We start from the raw sequence: 16,350 nt of genomic DNA on the forward strand, positions 1-16,350 counted from the left end.
TAATCAGCGCGACCGTCCTGAGAAAACTTGAAGAGCTACGAAATCTTGAAAAGATATTGGAGTCTTTATGATATAAACGTCTTCCCGTTTACTTCGATTTAAAATAATCTTTTTCACAAAATTTTTCATGCTATTTGTCTCTAGAGAAAAGTGTAAATTTCCCTACGGGATTTTTATGATTCTGCCATCGTGTTTTCCTCTTATTTTCATATTTACATTTTATACACGTTATTATTATTTTTTATTATTTCATTTCAGTTTCAAGTAATTAGAACAGTATTTGATTTTCTTTTTATCAGTCAATCTATATGAAATCTATATATCTAAATTTATTATTTAACTTAGTTCTTTATTTTGTATTTAATAGATCATTTTCATATTGTCGTAAGATAAGAAATCTTTCTCGGCAAAGATTTCTTTCTATTTTGTTATATCTTTGTATAAAACAAAGGAAAGAATAGCTACGAATATTCGTTCCCTTTTATAACAATTAATAAGTTTATTTTCTTTTTCTTTGAGAACCCATTTTTATTTTCTCTGTGAAATTGAAAAAAAAAATTTAAATACAACGTTTTCATTTTCTTCAGAATAACTATAATTGATTATAGAAAGGTAATATCGCAATAATATTTTAAACAACATTCACGAGAAGAATTTACTCAGAATTCTTTTGAAATTTTTGAGATTGTTGGTATTATCAAATAGTTTTTTCTTATTCTTTGTCCGATTATATCTTCCTTTTTAAGTCTGCGCATATCCATGTTTATTTTCTTTTTCTCCTTCTTCTACGTTTCTTACTCTTTTTCTTCCTTTTCAAGTTTAGCTCACATTATAGAAGATTTGCTTATCGCGCTGGGGAAAACGGTTTGGCTCTATGCCAAGCACATCTTTCGCATCCGTCGTAATTCAAAATGGTCTGTTCTTTACTTCCATCTCTCCACTCTCTCTCTCTCTCTCTCTCTCTCTCTCTCTCTCTCTCTCTCTCTCTCTCTCTCTCTCTCTCTCTCTCTCTCTCTTTCTGTATGCTCTCTATATATGAAATAATTAAATTTCTCAGCGAAACTTCGGAGATTGGCCCGAAGATGTTAATAGGAGGAAATTACTCGCCCTTTTTTTCTCCTATGACGACAGCTACAGATTATTGATTATAAAAGTTTCTTTAAATAATAGAAAAATATGAAATTTTAACTACGTTATTTCTTTCTATTGCCATAGAAATTATTGAAATTATATATGAAAGAAATGCATTAGCGCTGGATTAAAGTTACATTTTTTAAGAGTCACTTTCGTTGTAATCAACCCTAATCGGCCAGAATAGTCAATGTCGCTCATTAGAAAACAATTTATTTATATTGCAAACATAATTTTCGGCAAATATTAATTCCCAATACAAATATAATGGACTTCCTATTTTCATCAAATATCAATTCTCTATAAGAACACGTTGACCTGGACTCCTTTGAACAAGGTAACTACTCTTGTAATAAAGTTCGGAGAAACTTTAATGACATCTGAATTTTGATAAGATATACATAAGATTTACATTTTGTAATTTATGTTAATATTGTACGAAGAGGAATCAGTAAAAAAATATCATTTTAATCATTGCAATAAACGCAAATTCAAATAAATTGATAACATACAAAATAAAAGACTCGATCGTTGATTTTCGAAGATGTCACAAGGTTGAATTGAAAACGTTATCTTTCGTCGACCGCATTAAAGCTCGAATGCTTGCATTGCTAAGTCGGCAAGAAACTCATCTGCCTTCCAATGAGAAATCGAAGACTGCTCTTCGTTGGTCGTGTAATTAAGGACATCGTTAAGTGCGAGAACCCGATTTATCTGTGACGATTACCTTCGAAGTTATCTTCCCCCTTTCTCATCCGTTTTGGTGAGAGGCAAGTCTTCCAGGAGTTTCGATCAGTTCCTTGGTGGGTTTGTTACTTTGCAAGCCGTTGCACCCGTGAGAGGAAGCTCGAATGCGATTATAACGAATTCGTTAGCTAAACTTAGACAAAGTAAGTACTTAAATCTGCTTTCACTAATAATGGAACTAAAAACTGGAGTGTGGAGACTTTGGATAAGAATATGCTCGACATCGTCAAAAATTTATAAGAGATTATTGTGCGATCGATAAAAAATTCTTTCTATTAACTAATACTCCTTGTTGTGGTAATTAATTCAAGAAACGGTGATTTTCTTAATGAAACTACCCGAAAGTTCTTACACTTCAATTAGAGTTTCCAATCCACCGAAGACGAACACTTAATTACTGGCGAACCACAAGACCGATTGTATCTTCTATCGATACTAATTGAATATTCTTCGAATGGTTTAAGTTTAATTAGACATACATAAGCACTTTGAAACAATGATAGGTACATATGCGGTGTCGAACTTGTTTTCTCTCTCTTTCTCTCTCTTTCTCTCTTTCTCTCTCATGTTTTAATAAAATTAATAAAATGTTTCCAAATAAGAATTTCATTGGGATAATACATTATTTACCGTATTGCTCTTTTTTGTTACAGGAAAACCAAGAGAACAGAAAGTAATCTACCGTCGATATTTATTCGTGAGTTATTTTCTTCTTCTTAATACTTTTTTTTCAATTTAACTTTTAATTTTAATTTATGGATTATGATTACCATCGTGACATACATTTAATAAAAAAATATATATATATATTATTTTGATAAATAAGATATATTATGCATATCGCGAATAATGCGATTATGAGATTATAAAAAGTAATACGCGAATAATGCGAACGTAATGAGAATGTATTATAAACAAAAATACGTTTCCGCCTTTCTCACTTGGAAAGTTACTCATAAATGTTCACTGTCGGATGTCCTTGGAGAACGGTACGTCGTATAAAAATTTTAATAATGTTTTATTATATTCACATACATACACACACACGACGAGTATTCTTTCGGTAAATATAATCATGGCAAATTCGTGTCTACATTAGTATATATTCATTTATCTTTTACACCTGACACGAACACAAATATTATCTAATAGTTTCTTGTCAAAATGAAGTTTCCATAACGCGTCATAAATTTGCATGGAGAATAGAGAATGAATAATACGGTTATTATAAGACCCACCATGTTTTAACGTTAAATTACGTTCAAGAAATTTACGTATTGTAAAATTGCTTAGAGTAGAAAAATGCGTGTTAAAGGTAATAAAAAATATTTCCTAACAAGCGTAGTATATAATCATATTACAAACTCTCGAATTAATCGTTTATCTACTCAACTTTAAATCTACAACTTTGAAATCGTATTATCGAATTCACGAAAGCGGATCGCAAGTATTCTAATCGTCCAAACGATCTACCTGCGGCACGTTTTGTTCAAAAGCGAAACCATACGAAGTTTATCTAATATACGCACGTGCGCTCGATATTTCTCTAGATTCCGGCATCATGTTCGATAGTTCGCGATGTTAATTCCCGATGGTAGGTAGATAGGTAGTTTGCGTTTCTCAGCCAACGACATTTCTCAAATAACAGATTCCGAAACCTCAGAATGGTAAACAGTGCCCAAAGTAGTTTCATAAGTCAAGAATCCGTGTACCCTCTAGATAGGCACGTGCTTGGAAAAGTCACGTTTTTTTCGCATAGGTTCAACACATTCGCCATAAAAAGCTCGTTACAACGGTACTTGGCAGAGACTACAATCTCCTTCGACGTGGCCATTTGCGACGAGAACATCATTTTCATTTTTTTACCTTATACTTTCTTTCTCGTTTCTTTCCCTTTACTCTTTCTGTCACGTAAAACAACGATAATAATTTCTTTTTCTCTCTTTTTTTTTTTTTAATATTCAACAACGATTATGTCCAAAGTTAATGGATATAATTCTAACGGGACGATGTAGGACAGCGTAACATTGTCGTGTTGTCAAAAGGAAGCGATGAATGGTAGAATTCGAAGCGAGGATGAAAGAAATGGCAAGGTAACTCAAAAGAAAATGAGGAAAAGAAATAGGGTGGAACAAACTCGGCAGGTGGGTTCCGTGCGTGTGACTTAGCGCGCGAGGAAGAATTTTTTTTCGAAATACGAAGATTAATCGTGCCAACCTATGGTCCGAAAAAACCTATAGAAGAAAAAGGTGAACGTAGTAGCATTAAAAGTCGGTGAAATAGAAGCAAGGTTTTCGAGTGATAGAGAATTCGGTTCCCACTCGGTATATACATTATAAATCTTCTTCCCTTCTCTTGTTCATTCATCCTCTTCACGATAGTTCGCTTGTACTTGCGTTGAAGTCGTGACGGCTGAGAGATTTCCTCTTTTTTTCTTTTTTATTCTTTCTTTTTTCTTTATTTTATTTTTTTTTTTTGTTTTATCGTGCACGTGGCATTGAATTCCGAAAGATATAAAACATATAACGTCGCTCGGAACGATGCCATTCTGGATGTGCCCTATTTCGCATGAATATCGAACGTAACACCGCGAACTAGACAGAAAATCCGTTCGACTTTTCTCGATTGTAAATTATTACCTATACTATGGAGCCTACGATATTTTTATAGGCGATCGTATTTCGTTAGTTCTATCTTTTCCTTTCTTTTTCTACTTTCCACTGATCTACACCATCATTCTCTCTAGCCGTTTGAAGCTTTTAGCATTCTTATTCACGACACTCTTTACTTCGTTAGACTTTTATGGCACCGTAGTATTCTTTCCCTTTCCTTTTGTCGTAATTCAATCGATCAGTACGAAAGAATTGTATTCTAAAATTTTATTCCCAACGTGTTCATGTTTCTTCTTTTCACAATTTTTCTATATCTTTGATCGTACTCGTACTTGATGGAAGAAAGCTTTTTTTTTCTTTTTTTTTTGCAAGTGGATGTACGTAGAATAACAGAAATTATTTCAACGGAGATTTTCGATTACTTTGCCTTTATCTTTCTATCTCTTATTCTCTCATTTTCACTTATTAGTAGCTCTTTTTCCAACACAGAGAAAAGATTTCTAATAACTTTTTGCTTCCATTTTAGTTATGAATATGCAAACAGTAACTACCGAGCTTCCTTTGGTATTGGATAATTACGCTTTGACGATACATGCTTGCAATCTAATTAGAAAAAGCTTTTTATTATCGTGTCTGTACTATCGTAGATCGACACGCACGACATCGGAACGTTTTTTCTATGACGTTCCTCGAAATATCCATTTTTTTGAAGATCTATCGTTGTATCGTTCGACCGATCGCATACTTTATTTTCAACTTGTAAAGAATTCTAATACGAAGAAGAACCAATAAAACTACCGTAAATAACATTATTATCTTACTCGATTACAAAGACCTCATGCGAAAATTCTGGAATTTTTCAAACGCCCGTGATAACACATAAACGAGCTGCTACTATATCGAATAAATATAAAAGGAAAGGTAAATAATCGGATTGACAGTAGCGATATAGTAGACGACGAGAACGATAAAAAATAATCCCAATAAATTTGTACTGTGGCCACGGTATACCAATTACAGATAGCATCGAAACGAGCGACCGATGTGCATTTTTTAATAATACTTTATTACCTTCGTATACCAAGCTTCTGCGATCCTTTTGGCATGCTGCTGCCAGTCGTAACATCACGTTCGGTTGAAATTAATCTCGCACGCGCTTAGCACAAACAAACCGAGGAGAAAAAAAAGCGAAAAAGAGAGAAAGAGGAGAAAAAAGAGGAAAAAGGGAGAAAGAGGGGTAGAGAGAGAGAGAGAGAGAGGGATTAATAATACTCGGTATTCGACTATACCGTAACGAGCGCAGGCGCACTTGCGAGCACACATGATGGGGTTAACTAGAGGGTGTATATGACGGACCGCAATACATATATATATATACTCACAACGATGACAGTGACAGTAATACTGGTTCTGGTGGTAGTGACTACGAATGTATATTACATTATTAATAAACTGGATATAAACTCAGTGACAAAATCACACGCAAAATGCAAAATGCAAATGAGACATTAGTCATTCCTTCTTCGTATATAAATCCATTGGTTGTGTATGCCACAGATTGTAAATTACAAATGGAGGACACAAAGGATTAAGAGAGAGAAGCACGAACGAGATGGAATTAGCAACACAGACGATACGTAGGAAAGATGTGAAAAGATAAAGGATAAGTAAAACTGTGATAGAGAAAGAGGGAGCCCACGTAACTCCTATCGAAACCGGCTATCGACTTACATACCTGCTCGCGCTACGCCCACGCTACGATACGCCTTCGCGTAATCTTCTCTTCTTTTCCGTCGGCCGGAAATAACACCGTCGTGCGGCGAACAAGATTGCCGGATATCGTTCGCCCGGAGATCGTATGAACGATCGATTCGATTTCACTCGTTACACTCAATTTTATTCGTATTTTCACATATTTTTCGATTTTTGAAAAGAAACAGCATAAATGGACTCTTCATCGAGCAACTGTATCAAATTTTTTTACTATTAACAATTTCTCCCGTATATACTATATATAATGAAAATGATTTAATATATCGAGAATGTTTTTTATGTATATCGGAATTTATTATTTTATTTATTTTATAACATTTTAATAGTTTACATTTTAATAAGCAAAAAAAAGAAAGGATATTACTATATAGATATACGCATAAGTACTTGATATCTTCTATTGTTCCTATAATAATATCATTTGTATTTCGTACGATTCGATTTCTCCATATAGAGATCGTATCTCGAGAAAGTTTGACAAGAAAAGCGAAGGATAAATGTCAAGGAAAAACCGTGAGCGATACGATCGAAAACGTATAGTTCACTATCTTCCTTCGACATTTGATCCTACTTTTTGGTAATATCATCGACGGCAACAATATTTTCTCATCCATTTCCAATTTCACATTGTTCGAAAGAAACGAAAAGAATAATACGAGATTGAACAACGTATTACGATCTTTAATATCCTGCTTTTTTTTGTCGTGTCTGTTGACTTTAACGAAGAATAAACCGAGCTTGATAAAACTTATCACATTTTTCGCAAAACTATAGATACGTTTATCTAATGACCTGCAATCGAAATTTTTATCATCAGAGCGGTTATCGTGCTGTTGTACTTTTTCTTTTTTTATCTTATTACTTTTTAACATCGTGACACAATTTTAAATTAAACCACTTTCATTACTCGAAATATTAAAAAGTTTAAAAAACGTCGTGTAATTAGAATTAAAACAAGAGCATGATCGTCACGATCGCTATCTTAATTTCCGTAACGAGTTTTTTTTTCCAACTCTTTCTCAATAAGCCTTCCTTTACCTCAGCCTTGTTATTCGAGGGGCTTTGGAAAAGAAGTTTTTCCACCTATGTACCTGTTTTCCGCATCGTTTCTTCTCACTCTTCTCTCGACGGGCTGTAAAAGAGTCCCTGGTGAACACCTTCCTACTTTCTCCACGTAGAATCCCATTTCCGCGTAGAAGGGCTATCTAAAATCGCGATAGTTCGTTTACAGGGACAATTCTGGAAGGAAGGATCGATCCGTCGCATCGATCTAGGACAGTTCGTTCCAGTAGATCGATCCCAAACTCTTCGGGAATGTCGTTTGCTCTAGGGTGGCCAACTCCTCTCTTACTCTGTTCTCTCTTTCTCTCTCTCTATTGCATACTACGACAACTTAGTACGAACATTAATCTATGTCTGGCCTATCGAGCACACGTAAGTTGGCATAGACACGCTAGCCAGCAGCGTTATTCTTGCTTCTTCTCTCTTACACTTTCTGTTTCTCTCTCTTTTTCTCTTGCTATAATCCATTTATATATCGAAGATACATAAAATATTTTTTAAAAGAGGATACGAGAAAGCGAGAGAGAATAATGAAACGCGTTTATTTCAAACTTCCATATTTTATTAGAATTAAAGATCACTGAAAGCTTGTTGAACCGAAGTAAACAATGCTGCCTACGGGTCACTTGAGCTTGAATAGCAAACTCCGATTTTTTGTGAGGAATTCGGTAAATGTTTGAATAGCTTTTGGTAATCGCATACACGAGAATGTATAATGGCCAAAAGGTAAAGGTACGATGAATTAAATGCATACATTTACATATACGAATATTTTCGAAAAGTTCTTTTCCTGCCAAAGACCATCGGCCAAGTTCTTCTTTCGCTGACTTACTTTTTTATCTAGAAATTTCAACTTGATGCTTTTATCTGTGTCTCTTTTAAATTGCACATCTTGTATATCGTATATCGTCTATTCTCGGCACAAAAAAAAAAGAAGAAACGAATGAGATGAAACAAACGGGAACGGGGATGGCAATTTCGACGGATCGAAACTCATCCTCCTATCGGGATTGAATATACCGAGAGGGAGGGAGGGAGAGAGAGAGAGAGAGAGAGAGAGAGAGAGGACAGAGAAGCGATAAAGAGGTAGAGAGAGATAGAGCGATAGAGAGAAAGAGAGAGATAGAGGGAAAGAGAGAGAAAGAGAAAGAGAGAAATAGAGAGAAAGAGAGAGAGAGAGAGAGAGGGAGAGAGAGAGAGAGAGAGAGAGAGCGCGCGAGAGAGAGAAAGCAAGAGGGAAGGGAATGAGAGAGTCATCTACTAATTGACTGACCGATGGATCTCAATCGATACGATTTTGACAGGCAAGTTACACTCGAGAGAATTATCGCACGTCGAGTTCCATTAGTTTTCAGGCAAAAGCTGACAAATAGATTTCCATAGGAGTGAGGTAATCCAGAGGCGTACAGGGACTGACCCATTCTTCCAAAATTTGCGTTTTCGCATCGTTATCATGAATGCGGAATATAATCCAGGCTATGGGAATCGATTATCGTCGGACGATTTAGAATTCGTGTAACTGCGAATCGTGGGATTAGAGAACAGAGATGACTATAATTATCCAGGGTTAGAAGAAATGAAAAATCAATTTTTATGCAAACTTTGAAGAGAATAAAATAATTAAAGAAATATAGAAGAAATGTCAAGATATGGAATAAGATATAAAAAGGAAAGGAGATAAGTAAGATCAAAAAAGAACGATAAGACCGAGAAAAGCATCTTAGAACTCTTAAGGGTGCCGCACTTGCGAGGCTTACCTCGAGTAAGTGACAAAGGGACGAAACAATCGATGATAAGTCGAGTTCTCGAAGAAAAAGTGGATGTATTGGTGAGTAAGAGGAAGGCGTTGAAACGTTTCCGATACGTAATAGCTCAACGCTATCCCTTCGTCTTTCAATTTTATCGTTATTTCCTATATAATAGCGATCATGTGCACTTATATAACGCATAAGTTTTATATATTGTAGTCTTTTTTCTTTTATTCAATCGCAATCGAAGATAGCCCATTTACGCTTAGAAAGTACCCTTTTTATCTACATTAATTGTAAAGTTCATAATACTCCCAGAAGAATACGCTTTTTATATCTGCCTGGCACACATCGATGTTCCATCGAAAGAGAGAAAAAGAAAAAGAGAAAGAAAGAAGTAAATACGTTTTTCTCTCTTTTTTATCGATAAAAGCTAATCGTAGTTTAAGAATCAATATTGAAATAAAAACATTGGATATTTCATTAATGAGTATTATATTTTTTTTTCCTTTTTTAATAACTATCGTTTTTTTCTAAATTATCGATGAGATGTGGTTAACGTTTTCTTTTATATTTTATTTACATAAGACGTAGTAATAACAATTGTTTGAAAATCGATGATTCGTAAAACTTAAGTGATAAAAAGAAATACTAATATAGAATTTCTTTTGTTCATTAATGAAGGTACATCGTCGATACCGGATGAAAGATAGGGTCCGTGTATAAACGACAGGATGTCGGCTTTGTAGACGAGTTAACGCGCGCGCACGTTTTAAGGACCGACGATGTTCGCTCGACGAATAAATATTAAGGAGCCACAAGCCGCGTGATTCATAGCCCCCGTTGTTTCGTTCGTCGATCTCTCTTCCTACTTGCAGTTAGCTAGCATCACGGATAATGAAGATGCATGGTCTTGCGGAGAACAGGGTGCAACCGCTGCGTCCGAAATTATTTAGATCTGAGATTATTTAGACCCTCACCGACACGATAAACGATATAACCTATTCCCTTTTTCTCTTTCGAATCGATTTCTTACGTTTTCGAGATTCTCCAATGAACGGATAATATTTATTTTCGATATATTATTATTATTATTATTATTATTATTATTATTATTATTATTATTCAAAGCACCTCATAAAATAAATTTATCCATTTGCATATATAGGAAAAAATGTTTTTTTTATCGAATCTCGTTTAATCGAAAGGAGAAATAATATTCTCTACGAAGATTTTTAGGAATCATATGATATTTCTATTCAAAAATGCCGAAGATAAAAACAATTTGAAATTCCATAAGAAGATCGATCGTTATCGATTGAAATAAGCGAAGTAAGAAAACAACGATGGCGAGTTGAAATGATAAAGAAAAAGAAGAAAAAAGAAAATGAAAAAGAAAGATAAAGACGAGAAAGAAGAAAGAGGATATAACGAGACGGAAGGAGGCTGGGAAAAGAAATCTATTGGAGTTCAACGAAGTGGACGCCGCACTGTCTTTCCGATTTATCGGTTATTCGCCTTCTCTCTCTCCATCTAGATCTCCTCTCCCACCCAGACGAATGATCGTTTCTCCCACGGTTGTTCGCGACTTTATGTCGCGTTCACCCTTCCAGTTACGTTCGTAAGAAAGAGGAAAAGAGAGGATAGGGAAGGGTCGTGATCGACGGCAAGGAAACGTGCTAAAGTCTAAAGCCGATGGTTCGTAACGAGCAACGTTCTAAGTAAGGCAAGCGTAAGTGCTTCTTTAAAGCATGTCTCGTAGGTTTGATCTTCGATTAGAGCGCTAACCTTGATCCTAGAATACAGCTCGTGTAACACCCGCTTTCCTATCGATTAAACCTATCGTACCGGTGTATCTAACTATAATAGCAAACATTTTTTTTTCGCTGAACGGTGCCTTAAACGAAACTTTATTTACCCGATAAAAGAGACACGTCGATGCACTTCGATTCACATTGCGCCAACCTTTGCGCACGATGACGATGTCAATTCGGCTTAATTAAAATGAATTAACAAGAACAAAATTGTTTTATTTCTGAATTAATATGATTAATGATCGATTTAGAGTTATATCAAAAAATATAAAATTTCACGAGCTCGTACGAACGACGAAGAACTTAATGATTTTGCGAAAGAATAAACGTTCCGACGTCTCACGCAATATCGATCATCACGTAATCTGTTCATTTATTTTTTTCAATTCCAAAGGGTCTACTTGGCGACGATGCGTGATGAAATTAATCTCTCGGGTAATTAGATGGGAAGGTAGATCTGTATTATTTTTCTTCTTATTAAAGATTCGCAAATCGTAAGAGGGAAGAAAGACCGTAGCATTATTCATACCGTTCGGCGGGGTCATAATTTAAAATTTTCCAATAGCACGTGAAACGTTATCTTGGGTAGATCGTCGCCGGCATAAATCAGACCGCCGCGGCGTAGAAATAGAAGTAGCGTTGGAAGAAGCAGAAGAGTTGGAAAAAAGATGGAAGAAAGGTCGGAGACGGAGAGAGACAAATGTGTCGACTCGATATAAGGGGTATTGCCGATCGTTGCCAGGACTAACGCGAGAGATCCGCAAAGAGAAGAGGAAAAGAGAGAAAAAGAAAGAGAAAGAGAAAGACAAAGAACGAGAGAGAGATAGAGAGAGCGAGAGAGAGAGAGAGAGAGAGATAGAGAGAGAGAGAGAACGGAAGAAGAGCGTGTATGAGGCTGTGCGCATCGTGAAATGCAACGAAGTGTATCGAAGCGTATATGAAACTGCTCGAGTATCGATTTCGAACGTGGTTTCTCTGTAGGTATATAGTACCTATTGATAAAACCGGATCACACGATATGTACCGCTCCAAACTTTTCGTTGTGTTCTCAGTAGTGCAGGTGTACAAGCGAGAGAGAGAGAGAGAGAGAGAGAGAGAGAGAGAGAGAGAGAGAGAGAAGGAGAGAACGGGGATAAACAAAGTGTGGACTTTTACGAGATATATACGTGCACCCAACTGATGCGTATGTTTTTTTGAATTGAGGTTGCGTATCGTCATTGCATGTACCTGCATTTTGTTCTGAAACTAATATTGAATACTTCTTTCTTTCTTGTCTTTTTATTCTTTTCTTCCTGTTTTATTTTTTTCTCTTTTTTCTTTTGTTTTATTTATTTAAATGTGTAACCTAATTGGACGTGTAATCGGTTTGCATGATTCGCTTTTCGAACTTCATAGAGTCACAAAAGAAATGGTCCGATTGTTCTTTATAAAAAATGTATAGGCTCGTTGAATTCGTTCCGTACGAACACATTTTTTATTTAACCAAATAAATTTCGATTCACTAGTTTCGTACGAATAGGCGACATGGAAAATATGTGCCTCTCTATTCTTCACCCATCACGTCACATTCAGTCGTGCATCATATAGCAACCATCACACAACTTTTCTCGCTCGAACGAATTACTATCGTTTGGAATAGATAGTAAATCTTTTCCGTTCAAGAACTTCGGCAATTCTTGTCTATACATATACAGAACACATTTCTTATCAATTGTGTCATTATATAAAGTTAACGATCTCTCGTTGGCCGTAACAATAAAGCTTAACATAACGGAATACTCGCTTCTCTCTCATAATAATTTTTCTTCCACCGTCATCTTCGGAGGAGTCGTTTATATCCTTCGATTTCCCTCGGGCGGAATGCGACCGATGCGATTTCAAAAGGTCACTCTCACAAGGTTGGGTCTCGTTGCCTTCGAGCTTACTCGAGGAGCTATCGATTTTCAATTGCTCGTCTACGAAAAGTTTTCAACGGAAAGTTATTTTTACCGAAAAAATAAAATTTGTATCTCATTTTTGCGAGCCACGAGATATCGGCAATGGCAACTAACTTTTGCGAAATATGAAATAAGAATTGATCGCAATGAAGAATAAGATTTTCTGTGGACAAAAATAATTCGTACACATTAGGTAAATGGCAAAGAAAAAGATCCTTAATAAAGGTCAAATGAATTAAGGCAGGTGCAGTTAATGATTGCAATCGTCGTTGACGTTGCAAAAGAAGGAAGGAAAACAGTTCGGTAGAAGGGGAGTGAGGGAAGATGCGATAATGATGACGAAGTAAATTAATTCGAACTCGTCGTAATAACAAAGGAATTCTCTAAGGAAATTGAAACAAAGATTGTCTAATGTAAATAAAGAATATAAGGAAAGGTCTGTCGAAACGATCGTGAATATTCTCATTACAGGATTACCGGCATGCTCTCAGATTACGAGTCGTAAAAGTAATGCGCACGAATTAGGTTTGCGGATTCGTTGAAATGCGAACCGGCTATAAGCGGAATTAGGACACTATTATGTTTCGAAATCAGTTTGCTTTCCAACGAACGAACCTGCGACGGGAAGAAAGCAATCGAGATCGTGCTTTGAAACGATAACCATGGAACGGATTTGCTTCTTGATCTGCACCTCTTAATAACCGTACCTATGTCTTAAGTGAAATAAGAGGAGAACCGAGCAAGAGTTATTTGATACGCAAGTTTATTTTTTACGTATTTGTTATTGAAGAAGTATTTATCCTTATCGATAGTTTAGATTATTTTAAAAGAAAGTGTATATATAATGTTCGTATTACACATATACATACACATCATATATTTGGGAGAGAGAAAGAAAGAGAGAAAGAGACACAATGATCGTTTGTAAACTCGATCTATTCGTAAAAATAATAATATAAATATTATACTTACAAAGGTATGATATAAATTATATCATAAAGATACATATAGGTATCTACAAGTACTTACATGAATTACTTCAGAAAGGAATTTTTATAATAAACGCCTAGTTTATGAACTACAATCAAGAGACGTAGAAATCGGCTATACATGAAGTAGTAGGAACTTCCTTTATCGTTCTAACTTGGCCGAACTCGCAAGTATTTTACACGAAGAAAGTTTCGAGACTGTAAAAGTTTATTTAAATTGCTCACGACACGAAACTCAAGATATCCTTGTAATTACCATTTATTTGATATAAAATCGAGTAGAGAATTTAATATTTCAATTGTCACGTTGCTTACACGTATAATTTCTTGCGTAAATTCATACATAATTTCTTGCGTTCATTCATACGACCATTTACCTTGATTGGCTTAATTTATTATTTAATTACTTTCAATGATTTCAGTTAAGAGCGAATGTAATTTATTAAGTAATTAATCACGAACTCTACTCGAAAGAGTTAATTTAGATTTAACTTTGATCCATCCCATAAATGATATTTGGTTAAAGCTTAGTTCGATTTACGATTTACTTTACGGTACAACCACAATCCAAATCCGAATTCGTGAAAATCAAGTCGATTCGGTATCATTAAGCTATTAACAACTATCCGATCCTTTTATGTACATTATTCGCTCATGAAGGTGACATGTTTGTATTATCTGGTCGTACTATTTGAACTATACAGGATGTATTATCGAATAAAATAGAAGAACGGAGTAATGCAGTTTTTCTGAGTTCTTCGAGAATATAAAGGAAACGATCTAAAAATAAATATCCATTTTAGTATCGATAATGGAATAAGATGAATGAAATGAAAAATTAAAAGGAATATTACTTCACGTGTTCTATTTGATTTTGAGATAATATTTTTATATTATTTTGACAAACTCATGAACTCTACCATCATATTTGTCCTGTAATATCTATTTTCCATCTGAACGATTATCGAATTAGTATCTATAAAATTGTCATATCAAGGTTATTCTAAAAACTTATATGATATTCGGAATTACAACCATTTACGAAGTCATGCATTCATTCAAAAAAATAACACGCAAGAGAGAATAAAATAGCGCTTAAAACGGAAACAGTTATTTATGGAGATAATTCGTCGTGCTTTAATAATTTTAAAGGATAAAATAAATTAAGGAAAACAACGATAGAAATCATATTCTGGTTTTGGTATTTTCGTTCTCTTTTGGCATTGTCTAGGAACTTTTCCAACGTGTATACAAAGTAGGTGACACGAGTAGAAGGAGAGACTGTAAAGAAGAGAAAGAACGTGGCAGGCTTATCCACGAAAAAGTAGAATGATAAGGTAAGCGTATACGCTCTTCTCACGTAACCTGTCACACCATACAGAAAATATTACTGTTTGGCGACAACGAAAATAAAGAAAATCGAAATTTAACATAGAAACATTTAGTTAATCGAATAAATAAGTTAGAAAAAAAAGACTTAAAATCATTTAATGAATGAATTGAAAATAAAAATTTATCCGTATAGGAAATATATTCTAATCTATTGTAGAGAACGCAATTAAAGAAGCAGAACGTAGAGATATATTATTAATAATAACGCCCTTGTGCCTCCCAGATTATCCCTTTGATCTCGGATTTCGTTTATCTCTCGTCATATATGCACAACAAGGCATCCACACGGTCGCATTTATATACGTATTCATGAATACTTGAGAGTCCGAAGATTACAGGATTCTCAGAATTAGCCGCGCGAGGATACAGGATGCAAAAGCGTTTCTATGCCTTTTCCGACTTCGCATACTGCATACTCAATCGAGTAGTAAGGAGAGTTATACGTAGAGAAGAGCTGTAGAGGAATGAAAATGGTTTCAGTATAGATAAACGTGTGTAGTTCTGGCTTTCTATGTATTTCGCTTACTCTTCTCAACCCTTATCCTTTCTCCCACGCTCTCTTATTGCCCTCCTACTTCCTCTCTCTTGTTCTAAGGTTCATAGATACCTATATAGATACGTACATACATGTGGCTGCCTGTGGTGTACTCGTGCGAAGGGATATTAGCCACGAAGGTATTCCAAACCTATGTATTCGCACCAGAAGCACGATGAAACTGTTCGTATGACACGCAATATTCTCTATCCATGAAATTCGTTCGTGGTTGCGCATATATGTAGGCGATGGCCATACGATTAACATATTACGTATTCTTGCATACGTTGAAAAATGGATGAAAAAAAAAATGAAAAGACAAAGAGAAGATGTTTCAATTTCCTCTCATCTTTCTTATTCCTTATTTTTGTCTTTTTCTCTTAATCTCAAATTCCTTTTAATCCCTTCGTTATATCTATACCAATATATTTTTTATCGTCGATATTAATCTCACAGATTGATAATAGTTGATGGAAATAATACTTAATACGGTTTTGTTCTTTCCACAAATCGACTTCGCGCTCAGCTCGGAAGAGAAAATATTTTATTTTGTAAAAAAGAAAAGTTTTACAAATTACGGTATGGTTAGATAGCAAAGTCATTAAGGTCG

General features: G+C 35.1%; 1 protein-coding gene across 6 annotated transcripts in view; it reads left to right on the forward strand.

Moving 5' to 3' along the window:
• LOC122637822 overlaps positions 1 to 16,350 on the forward strand; it is a 231,169-nt gene that overhangs the window by 132,587 nt on the left and 82,232 nt on the right. For all 6 annotated transcript variants that reach the window (XM_043830218.1, XM_043830220.1, XM_043830222.1 and 3 more), the window contains one exon: positions 2,532 to 2,575. The gene's annotated coding sequence lies outside the window, so the exon portion shown is untranslated. The remainder of the gene's footprint in view (positions 1 to 2,531; positions 2,576 to 16,350) is intronic.

Source organism: Vespula pensylvanica, chromosome 2 (assembly GCF_014466175.1).
Source record: "Vespula pensylvanica isolate Volc-1 chromosome 2, ASM1446617v1, whole genome shotgun sequence".
Taxonomy (NCBI): domain Eukaryota; kingdom Metazoa; phylum Arthropoda; class Insecta; order Hymenoptera; family Vespidae; genus Vespula; species Vespula pensylvanica.